Consider the following 9661-nt stretch of genomic DNA (forward strand, 5'->3'; position numbering starts at 1 on the left):
CACAGGGCATGTATCGAGTACTCAACCAGTATGTGAGGAAAGACTGGTTAGAGGCATAAATGAATGAATGAATGTTGCCATCCCATTATTGATGCTCTCCAAACTCTTCACTACAAATGGAGTCAGTTCCAGAATCCAAAGACAGCATTCTTCTCCTGATTATGACATGCACCAAAGAGGCATCCCCTGAGCTGGATGTTTAAATCAGAGCCCACAGCTGAAGTGAGCACCAAGATGTACTGAGCAAGTGTGGACTCTTACTGATCTAAGTGGTGAGGCTGTTACAATGGGCAAGGGCAGAGGGCATGGGATATGTAGGTAACTATTGTTAGCATTCCTGAATCTTCTCCTGTTCTTTAGGCAGCAGCAGCTCCAAGGGTGAACTGTTGCTCAGCAGAGAAATGGCAGGAAAAAATAGGACATTCGCTTCTGGCCTTAGTCCTGTTGGAACACAAAAAGTGGAGTCTGCAATGCTGTTGGAGACTCAACAGGTCAAATACATCAGTAATGGGCATGGTATGGCTGGGATCATACGGAGACAGTCCTTAGAGCACTGAAAATGTGATCATCCTGAATCCCATAAGGATCCTTATGAGGTTAGAAGGGACAATGTGGCTCCACTTTGACGACTGACAGCAGTTGCTTTGGTGAGTTTCTACGTATTCCCTTGTGATCAGAGAGTGGTACAGGATAGCATGTCAAAATCATAAATCACCATCTCAGAGCAAGGCCCCTTAGTTACAATATTAAAAAGATCAGAGAAATTGGCACATAGCATCATTTAGAAATCTGTCTTCAGGCATCTTTGTCTGGCCTGGCTGGAAACAGTAAAACCATATTTATGTCATTGAGAAAAAGGTTCTTAATTAAATTCAAATGTATAAGAATATATCATAGGTCTATTTTTGGGACAATAATCTGGGAACAAAAAAAAATCTAAACAGCAACAAAACTTGTACAATAGCATTTAGCTTCAGACAGCAGCATACAATAGAGAAGAAGGAGTCCTCATAGACTCTGGACTCTTAGATTGATTCAATCCCACAAGCTAGAGCACCAAAGTCATGGCACTGGGACATTTAGGAAGAGGAACTCTAGCAGTGACCTGATTAGGAGACAGCTCCAGCAGAGAGTCAGCACATAGACTGGCCAAGCTGCCCCCAGATCTTTGGTGATATCTCTTTGGTGGAGATAAAGGAAGCCCTTTCCAAAGCAGACCAATTATGGCATCCACAACCATAGTCCCTGCTCTAGCCTAGTGAGGACACAGTATGTTCCATAAGTCCCTAAGGCTCTATGCCCAGGGCTCCCACTTCTGACACGGCTGCTCAAGGATAAGACCCCACTGACCCCATTCTCTGTGGAGGGTACAGAAATCCATAAGAACAGAGTCCAATACTCAGCTCTGTGACCTTAACTACTTGGAAACTGATTTTCCTTGTTCATAAAATGGAGAGAGTAAAAATAATGCTTTCTATCTCCCAAGAGTGTATGAGGATCAAATGAAACACTATTATGTTCAAGTGCTTCCCAGTCTGCAAGCTATTGTTCCATGTGACCATGTTTTATAAAATGTAAAGGTATACAGTGAGAAGTTTGCTTCTGATGTGAGGATTGAGACTTCCTTTGTCACAAACTTTTAGGGTGCTGTCTGGTTCCATCTTATTCATAATACTATTTTTTTTTTCAGAGACCCCTGGCCAATTCCTTGGCTTCAAATACCAAAGACCTAGCGTTTCAAAATTGTGTTTCTGTAACTGCTTCTTTCCTCTTACAATGCCACAAAAAGTGCTGCAATTCTAGAATGCATGAGGAACCTTGGGGCTCACAAAGTCCACCACTTCACTTTGCAGATGTACACACAGAGGCACAGAAAGTTTAGGCACTTGTCCAAGGTCACCTGTGGAGTTTCACTCACCCTGTCCTCAGCTTCTCCCACAGCCTGCCAGTGTCTGCCCTCCAGTGGGTCTTTGAGGGCCACAATTCAGATTCCACTCTTCTGCAGCTGGGACATCCATCTTCTGCCCTCGGACATCAGAGCTCCTTGTCCTCAGGCCTTCAGACTCCAGAGTTTACACCAGCAGCATTCCCCCGCTGGTTCTCAGGCCTTTGGTCTTGGACTGAATTACACTATCAGCTTTCTTGGGTCTCCAGCTTGCAGGTGGCATATTGTCACTCCATAATTGCATGAGCCAATTTCTATAATAAATCCCTTCTTAGATAGATTAGATAGATAGATAGATAGATAGATAGATAGATAGATAGATAGATGATAGATGGTAGATAGTAGATGCATACATACATACATACATACATACATACATATCCTATTGGTTCTCTTTCTCTGGAAAACCTTGACTGATACAGATTTTGGTGCTACACTCCCTCAATACTGACCATATTTTCCCACTTTTAAGTGAGTAATTGTTACTTAAGCTAGGTGTGTTATTTAGGATGTGAGGGATGGGGAGCCGGAGGATGGTAGACAGTTGAGGGCAAGTGGATTAAAGCATGGCAGTAATGGGAACAGGCACCTCTAGTGATCATGATGCCTCATCTTAGATTATACCTTTGGAATTTGCCTTTTGTTTTTGAAAAAATAAATATACAACCATTTCATTTTTGTAGTTATTCATAATAATTTGCTTCCTCACAGAAATGGCAGAATACATTCATGCAAAGCATATAAATGCACCCAAGTTGTTGTTGAGTTGTTTTAAAAGAATGTATTAAGAAGTAGGATTTGTTAAGTGACAATTCTTCTACCATCGGCCCACCTTCCTCTCTGCAGGTGACCTTATGTCTATCCAGTAAAGAAAATATGAGGTTATTTTGTGTGAAACACCCCCATCACCCCTACACCTACCTATCCATATGAAGCCAAATTCTGCTCCTCCTTCCCTTCTCCCCAAACCACCTACTCATACAAAGAAGGGTCTTTCTTTCTGTCTGTAATTACAACTCTACATGTGTGTTAGACCTACAGTGACCAACGATCCTGGCTTACTCAGGACTGAGATTTCTGGGACACAAGACTTTCAGTGTTAAAATCAGGAATATTCCTGGCAGACTGAGACAAGCTGGTCACCCTGGTAGGCCCCATACCCTCACCCAGGGACCTTTCTAAACAAACCACGATTGAATGAATTGATACTAAATAGCAGCGAATTGCTATGTGAGATTGGTGGTCAGGAAGATAACTAGAAGGGATGAATGAATGAAATGTAGTGATTTTTTTTTTAATTAAAACCTTCATGAATATGTTGGGAAAAACCGGGAGGAGGATATCCTATTATCTAGACGAGGAGAAGAGCAGAAAAGTTACACTAAAGAATTTACATAGAGATGTAGATCCCATTCACTTGATGGTTACGTCAGGGCAATCCATATTACATAGGAAACAGACCATAGTATTGCTTCACAACTTTCTAACTTCCTGTCATGCATTTGTTAAAAATTATAACATCTGCTACATAGGTTAAGTTGAAAGGAGAATCTTCTTATGGCCACACGTGACCACCTGAGTGGCCTCATGACCACTGAAACTACCTAGACTCCTGAGGACTGAGAGGGTCAGTATTTCAGCTCACATGTGACCCACTGACTACATACCACTATGTGGCTGGTTGGGAATCTTTGAACTATAGGATTATAGCACTGTGGCCTAAACAGGCAGGTCTAGACTCTACTCCATCACAAATCTGAAATCTTGACCCACATTCTCCCTAGGTTTCTGGTGAAACTAGCAAAGCCTAGGAGGTCAAACTGCCTCTGATAACCCAATATTGTGAAGCTTCCTCAAAGGCTATTTCTTGAAATGGAACTGGTGTGGCTTCCTGTTTACATTTCCCCTTCCTTGGTCCAGGTTTATGCCACATACTCACAGAGTTGCAGCTTGAGCAATGACTTAATGACTTTGGGCAAGAAGGAAGTAATCCTACGCTACACTCAGCTTATACTCAGTAGTTGACCTGAAATAAGATTAAAAAAAATTTTAAAGATGTTGCCAACAATTTAAAAATTCAGATATTTTTCATTAAAAATTCAGATAAGCTGCCTCCTTTCAAAAAAAGGAAAGATCTAGAAGCTTGGGGCCATAGTTTTCCCATGGGCACAATCATCTAAGACTGAGGGCCTGGATAGTCCAGCCGACAGGTGTGTTGGCTGCCAGGGTTCAAATTCCATCCCTGCTAATTTACAGTAACTGTATTCATGAATGTACCCTCTTAGAGCCTTGGTTTCTCATCTTTAAAGAGTGTTAAACTAATAGTATTAATTTTTGTACACAAAAAATGCTTAAAACTATCACATATTAATCATTCAATAAATGCCAATGGTTTTCCCCCAACACATACACTTACACAGGTAACTTTACTGTTTTTTTTACCTTCTTGGTCCCATGAGCATAACTGCTAGTCTAGATAATTAAACTAAATGAGTGTGGCAACTGTGATACTTCAAGTCACTAGGAATAGCTTAAGTCCACATCCTTTCCTGGGTTGACTGATCGCCATCCCAGCATGACACATGTCCCTTCTCTGTCTCTGAGTTCCTTCCTCATCTTGGTGGAGCCCATAATGAGGCCTGACAGCAGGGCAAAGGACACACAGCCAAACAGGGCCTCAGATTTCCTAATTAGAGGTTTCTGGACAGAAGAAACATGGTCCCTTAATTGCTTAAGAGTGCCTCATCCACTTTCTAACATTGATTCTTTCTCTACCACTTTGCCTTCCCAGTCCTCCCATAGGTATAAGGGGAAAATCTTTTGCAGAATTCACTCAGCAAGTCAATCAACAAGAAGACACAGATCCTTGGGGAACAAGGGGTGCTTTCCTCACAGAAAGTTGTTTCCAATAAACCAATTTCTGCTGCTTAGCAACCTTGATGATGCCTTTTCCACAATTACAGCTAAATAGAATCCTCTATTGTCTACAGGAGATTAAGTGTATGCTTTCATGAGTCAGAAGAAAGTATCAGAAAAAGTTGTACTCAAGCTTTAGATGAATGTAAAAATACTGCACAAGGAGCAAAAACAGGAGGCATGCCCTGGTTGTGTTGTATGATGAAGATAGCTATTTTATTCATGCTTTGGGGTTTGATGTTTGTTTTGGGAGTTAGTCGTAAAGAGCTGGGTTGTTCATTCATAGCTGAGTAGATGGAGTCGTGATACCACCTCCCTGTTTCTCTCAAGACTAATAATTAAAGCTGTGGTTACATCTTACACCAAACTAAGGGAGGGACAGTGGAACTCCCTGGAAGTGAGGAAGAGATTTTGAGGCAGGTTAGATGTTGCAACTGTCAAATCCTACAGTGTAGTCATTATGGTAAGATGAGGTGAACTGTGAGCCAGCCAATAACAACAGCTGCTGAGTGGTACGATTTCCAATCACGGTCATCTCTTGGTTCTGTCTAGGGAGGCAGGGCAGGGGCGAAACCAGTCCCGCAATTCCTTTTTACAAAGTTTAACACACTGGTTGACTACGCCTCCTATTGCTGAAAGCATGGAAAATCCTTTGTCACAATTTCCTAAGCTTCTAACCATATATTTCCCTAATAACCAAATGTGCCTGTTTCAACAAAGTCAATCAGTTAAAGAACAATATTTGGAGAGAGGAATGTTTGGAGTGAGGAAGGAGGGCTTCCCAGAAAATTCAGCATCTTCTTTATAACTTTTTCTTTTTTTTTTCACTTGATCCAGCAAATTTTTATTGCATGCGTACTGTGTACCACATGTGAAAACAAAAATTAACACTTACCAAGCTAAGACATACTATGTGCCATGCTTACTGGCTGGCTCATAGTTTACCTCATCTCCTTACCATCATGACTACACTGTGGGATTTGATAGTTGCAACATCTAACCTGCCTCATCCATGCACTATTGCTAAACCCTTTTCATCCATCACGTCATTTACTCATTTATATAACCCTATGAGAGAATTATCCTTATTCCCCCATTTTACAGATGAGGAAGCTAAGGTCCACAGAGATTTAGCTATTTACCCAAGGTTAATGGCAAAGCCACGATTCAAATACAGATAGGCTGGCTCCAGAGCCTGGGTGCAGTAAACTTGTTCCCCACAAAGTTTGTTTCTGGGTTCTCTATTCTGTTCCATTGGTCTATGTGTCTGTTTTTATGCTAGTACCTGCTGTTTTGGTTACTATAGCTCTGTAGAATAATTTGAAGTCAGACAATGTGATTCCTCCAATTTTGTTATTTTTGCTCAGGATAGCTTTGGCTATTCTGGATCTTCCATGGTTCCATATAATTTTAGAATTATTTTTTCTATATCTGTGAAGAATGTCATTGGTATTTTGATAGGGATTGCATTAAATCTGTAGATTGCTTTGGATAGTATGGACATTTTAATAATATTGATTCTTCTAGTCCATGAACTGGAATATCTTTCCATTTTTTGGTGTCCTCTATAATTTCTTCCATCAATGTTGTATGGTTTTCATTGTAGAGATCTTTCATTTCTTTGGTTAATGTAATTATTATATATTTTATTTTATTTTTAGTTATTGTACATGGGATTACTTTCTTGATTTCTTGTGAAGATTAGTCGCTGTTGGCATATAGAAATGCTACTGAGTTTTGTATGTTGATTTTGTATCCTTCAGTGTTACTGAATTTATCAATTCTATTAATAATAGCTTTTTGGTAGAGTCTTTAGGTTTTTCCAAATGTAAGATCATATCATCTGCAATGAGGATAATTTGACTTCTTCCTTCCAATTTGAATGTCCTTTATTTCTTTCTTTTGTCTGATTGCTCTAACTAGGACTTTGAGTACTATTTTGAATAAAATTGGTGAAAGTGGGCATTCTTGTCATATACCAGATCTTAAAGAAAAGGCTTTCAGTTTTTCCCCATTCGGTATGATATTACTTGTGCATCTGTTATACTATACGGCTTTTATTATGTTGAGGTATATTTCTTCTATGCCCAGTTTTTTGAGGGTTTTAAAATGAAAGCACGTTGAATTTTATCAAATGTTTTTTCCACATCAACCGAAATGATTATATGGCTTTTGTCCTTCATTCTGTTGATATATCAAATTGATTGATTTGTCTATATTGAACATCCTTGCTTCTCTGGGATAAATCCCATTTGGTCACAATGAGTGATTTTTTAATATGCTGTTGAATTTAGTTTGGTAGTATTTTGTTGAGGATTTTGGCATCAATGTTCATCAAGGATATTGGCCTGTAGTTTTCCTTATTTGATGTCTTTGGCTTTGATAGTAGAGTAATACTGGCCTGATATAATGCATTTCGAAGTATTCCCTCCTCCTCTTTTTTTTGGAATAGTTTGAGTAGGATTGGTATTAGTTCTTCTTTAAATATCTGGTAAAACTCACCAGTGAAGCCATAGGGTCCCCGGCTTTTCTTTACTGAGAGACCTTTTATTATGACTTAGATTTCGGTACTTGTTAGTCTGTTCAGGTTTTGGATTTCTTCATGGTTCAATCTTGGTAGGTTGTATGTGTCTAGGAATTTATCCATTTTTTCTAGGTCTTCCAATTTATTGGCATTCAGTTACTTATAGAAGTCTCTAATGATTCTTTGAATTTCTGCAGTTTGGTTGTAATGTCTCCTTTTTCATCTCTGATTTTGTTGGAGTCTTCTTTCTTTTTTTCTTTGTCAGGCTAAAGATTTGTCCATTTTATTTATCTTTTCAAAAAACCAACTTTTCGTTTCATTAATCTTTTGTATTTTTTCATTTCAATTTCATTTATTTCTGCTCTGATATTTATTTTTTTTTCTTCTACTAATTTTGGGTTTCTTTTGCTCTGCTTTTCTAGTTCTCTAAGATGCATGTTTAGGTTGTTTATTTGAAGTTTTTCTACTTTTTTGATGTAGGCACTTATTGCTATAAACTTCCCTCTTAGTACTTATTTTGCTGTTTTCCATAGGTTTTGGTATATTGTGCTTCAATTTTCGTTTAAGAAATTTAGGCCAGGTGTGGTGGCTCACACCTGTAATTCCAGAACTCTTGGAGGCCAAGGCAGGTGGATTGCTTGAGCCCTGGAGTTTGAGACCAGCCTGGGCAACATGACAAAACCCCATCTCTACAAAAAAATACAAAAATTAGCCGGGTGCGGTGGTGCATGCCTATGGGTCCCACCTACTTGGGGGGATGAGGTGGCAGGATCACTTGAGCCCCAGGAGGTGAAGATTGCAGTGAGCCAAGATCACGCCACTGCACTCTGGCCTGGGTGATACAGTGAAACCCTGTCTCAAAGAAGAAAGGAAAGAGAAAGAAAGAAAGAGAGAGAGAGAAAGAGAGAGAGGGAGGGAGGGAGGATGGAAGGAAGGAGGAAAGAAGGAAAGAAGAAAAGAAAGAAAGAAAGGGAGGGAAGGAGGAAGGAAAGAAAGAAGAAAGAGAAAGAAAGAGAGAGAAAGAGAGAAAGAAGAAAGAAAGAAAGGAAGAAAGGAAGAAAGAAAGAAAGAAAATTTTAAATTGACTCTGTCTCAAAAAAAAAAACAGAAAGAAAACTTTACACAGACTCACTGGTGATTCAGGAACATATTGTTTAATTTCCATGTGTTTGTAAAGTTTCCAAAATTCCTCTTCTTATTAATTTCTAGTTTTATTTCTTTGTGGTCAGAGAAGATAGTTAACATTATTTCAGTTGTTTTGAACTTTTTAAGACTTGCTTTGGGGCCTAACATATGGTCTATCCTTGAGAATGATCCACGTGCTGAGGAGAAGAATGTGTATTCTGCTGCTGTTGGATGAAATGTTCTGTAAATATCTATGAGGTCCATTTGGTCTATAGTGCAGATTAATTCTGATGTTTCTGTGTTGATTTTCTGTTTGATGATCTGTCCAGTGCTGAAAGTGGGGTGTTGAACTCTCCAGCCATTATTGTATTGGGGCCTATCTCTCTCTTCAGCTCTAATAATATTTGCTTTATATATCTGGGTGCTCCAAGATTGGGTGCATGTATATTTAAAATTCCTCTTACTAAACTGACCCCTTTATTATTATTTAGTGAGTTTTTTTGTCTCTTCTTATAATTTCTTTCTTGAAATCTATTTTGTCTGATAGAAGTATAGCGTCTCCTGCTTTTTTTCATTTCTGTTGGCATGGAATATCTTTTTTCCAACCCTATATTTTCAGTCTATGTGTGTTTTTATAGGTAAAGTGTGTTTCTTGTAGTGAACAGATCAGTAGGTCTTATTTGTTTGTTTGTTTGTTTGTTTATTTTTTATCCATTCAGCTATTCTATATCTTTTGATTGGAGAATTTAGTGCATTTACATTCAATGTTATTACTGGCAAGTAAGGACTTAATTCTGTCATTTTGTTATTTGTTTTCTAGTTGTTCTGTGGTCTTCTCTTCCTTCTTTCTTTCCTTCCTGTCTTCCTTTAGTGAAGGTGATTTTCTCTGATACTATTATTTAGTTTCTTGCTTTTTATTTTTTGTGTATTCATTTCTTTTGGTTTGAGGTTAACATGAGGCTTGCAAATGCTATCTTATAACTCATTACTTTAAGCTGATAACAACACTTTGAATAAACAGACAAACAAGCAAAAAGAAAGCTAATAAAAACTCTATGCCTTAACTTTGTTCCCTGGCATTTTAACTTTTTGTTGTTTCTATTTTATATCCTATTCTATTGTCTATGTCTTGAAAAGTTGTTGTAGTTATT

The 9661-nt window shown here is 38.6% G+C and overlaps 1 long non-coding RNA gene across 1 annotated transcript; it reads left to right on the plus strand.

The window, feature by feature from the left end:
* The first annotated feature begins 335 nt into the window (after window positions 1-335).
* LOC134756984 (uncharacterized) lies at window positions 336-4875 on the plus strand. The gene is made up of 2 exons (XR_010130558.1): window positions 336-647; window positions 4737-4875. It is a non-coding gene; the product is annotated as an uncharacterized lncRNA (long non-coding RNA).
* The last annotated feature ends 4786 nt before the right edge of the window (window positions 4876-9661 follow it).

Source organism: Gorilla gorilla, chromosome 14 (genome assembly GCF_029281585.2).
Source record: "Gorilla gorilla gorilla isolate KB3781 chromosome 14, NHGRI_mGorGor1-v2.1_pri, whole genome shotgun sequence".
In the NCBI taxonomy this organism is placed as follows: Eukaryota; Metazoa; Chordata; class Mammalia; order Primates; family Hominidae; genus Gorilla; species Gorilla gorilla.